Below are 2,373 nucleotides of genomic sequence, written 5' to 3'. Positions count from 1 at the left end.
TGAGCCACAAATCCCATTGTGTGGATTGGGTCGGTTGCTGATTTAGAAGGTGATGGAATCAATGAGACGTTATCGGAAGTGATGGTAACGAATTGATAACTTTGATCGTAGGAGGTGAGGATCGAAGTGGTGAACCTGAGTGTTCACGTATTGGTACCACATGCATTGAGTCGAGTTGTTGAGTCTCATTGTGTTGTACATTGGTTGCATTTTTTATTATGTTGAATGGTTGATTATCTTGTTACTATGTTGGATGGTTTATTATGTTGTTGTTATGTTGGATGGTTGTTATGTTGCTATTATGTGTGAATAGCCATTATGTGGATTATGTGGAATTGTGTTATGGAATGGGTGATGTGCATGTAATAATTTGATGCTCACCCCTTATGTTTGAATGTTGCCTCCATGCAGGTAACATGTAGATAATCCGCATTAGGAGTTCAAATGTGAGTGGAAGATGAAGTCTTTCGTTTTATTTTTATGTCGCCGTCTGCTCTTATGTGTAAACTAGGGCATTGGAACGCTGTGTCTTTCTTTATGTTTAAATATTTGATATATGAAATGTTATGTTGATGTTGGTTATGTTGAGTTAATTGTTTTTTATTGTTGTTCTGCTGCTATTTAATAAAAGTTAACATTCAGACATATGGTTATTACTACTATTTTTTTAAATGCAAACTGTTACGTGTATTTATAACTTAGTAGGTTGATTGTATGTTTTAGTGTAGCATCCTACATTGCATGCTGTTTTTTTTACTCTAATAAATGTTTTAAATTTACTCGGGAAAAATTTAAGGTGTTACAAGTGAAACTCTCTGCATAGCATCCTGCAGAATTTCTTTTGGCAGACCACGAACATTACCTTGCACCTGCAATGCATCCAAACCAAGCTCCAACACGCATATCCTTTCACAACATTACACCTGCATATACACATTAAACTATGCATAATTGTTTTCATGACAGAGCCAAACAATTCCAATTCACGATTCACAAACATACTGTTAACAGACCCTACATAATTCAAACCTGGTGAATAATATGGATCAAATGGAATTCCACCCTAAGACAACAAGGATGCACCACAGAGAATCGAAACTGAATTGAACCTCATAACCAACTCAAAACAGTTTTTTTTTTATTTCCAACTAACTTATGCATTTCAAATGAATTTCGATGCAATTTGAGTTGCATCTCAAAACAGTTTTTCATTCCAATAACTGTGAATTTCAAAGTGAATTTTGATAGCCTCTCATAACAGAATTCCAAATGCTATAAATCAATTGATCCTTCACTCATTCCGTTTTTTCACGCGTACACGTACACTCTCATTTCCAGAATTTTCAATATGCATTCTCAAACTCAATCCTTTCTCTCCCTCAAAGCTCTATCTCAAAACTCCATTGAAGCTTCACATCGAAGCTTCAACCAAGGGTGAGCTAAACCTCTTCATTCATCACTCACAGTTCAATTTCTATTCACAGAAGAAGTGTAGAAGAAGAAGTGAATATCGAAGAAGGAGATAAGATCACGAATTACCTGTGTTTCAAGTGATTTTCCGCTGCGCCTCCGTCTTCTCCGTTTCAACATTCATCAAAACAGTTCTCTGTTTCGGAGGTAAATTGTGTTTCACTCCTATTTGCTATGAAATAGTTACCATTGTGTAGAAGAAACACTTGGCGTCATTAGCCCCATGGTTTGAATGTGAATCCGTGAACGTGCGCTACTTAATTTGGCTTTGATTACTTAGGGTTCTTCCATTTTTATCTTCGACTTGCATGGTTCTTGAAGAATTAGAAGAATCCGTTTGCATTTTTGGTTTCAGCGCATGATTTCGGTTCAAACATTCTTCTTGTTTTGGATTTATGAGTGCCTCCGCCGTCAGAGAGGCCTTCGGCACGACGGAGGGAGCAAGACATAAATGGACTGAGAGAGGAGAGAGGTTTGCGTTTGCACTTAGTTCCGAGATTCGTTTCCATGTTTATCACATTTTTATTTGTTTTAAATTCATTAATCTGATTCATCAATATCCATGTCACTAATAACTCATTGCCACATCACTTTTTACCTTATCCACTTTCCATGCTCAAGATTTTTGTGTGGGCCTGTGTGTTTGGGCCTTAGGCAATTTGTGTTAGGTTTACCACTCTTTCACTTGTTCACCTCCCTGGAAAAACGTTGGACTTTTTATATGGACCTCACTTTGGCCCATGCGCCAGGGCCCTGTTTGCACCCCTTTTTACAAATCTGACCCCTATTTTCTGGTGCAAATTAACATACCTAATCCATATTTTTTTACATAGTTTTTCTTGACTTTTTTTTTACTATTTTTGTGATATCTGTCATCATATTTTTTGATAATTTATACGATGA

The 2,373-nt window shown here is 36.7% G+C and overlaps 1 long non-coding RNA gene across 1 annotated transcript; it reads right to left on the bottom strand.

Moving 5' to 3' along the window:
* Nucleotides 1-690: 690 nt before the first annotated feature.
* LOC127121087 (uncharacterized) lies at nt 691-1,970 on the bottom strand. The gene is made up of 2 exons (XR_007803308.1): nt 1,540-1,970; nt 691-923 (listed from the first exon to the last, which is right to left on the bottom strand). It is a non-coding gene; the product is annotated as an uncharacterized LOC127121087 (long non-coding RNA).
* Between the last annotated feature and the right edge of the window lie 403 nt (nt 1,971-2,373).

The sequence above is a fragment of the Lathyrus oleraceus genome, chromosome 2, assembly GCF_024323335.1.
Source record: "Lathyrus oleraceus cultivar Zhongwan6 chromosome 2, CAAS_Psat_ZW6_1.0, whole genome shotgun sequence".
Lineage (NCBI taxonomy): Eukaryota > Viridiplantae > Streptophyta > Magnoliopsida > Fabales > Fabaceae > Lathyrus > Lathyrus oleraceus.
Note: the sequence above shows the minus strand (reverse complement) of the source record. Positions and strands in the feature narration are given on the sequence as shown.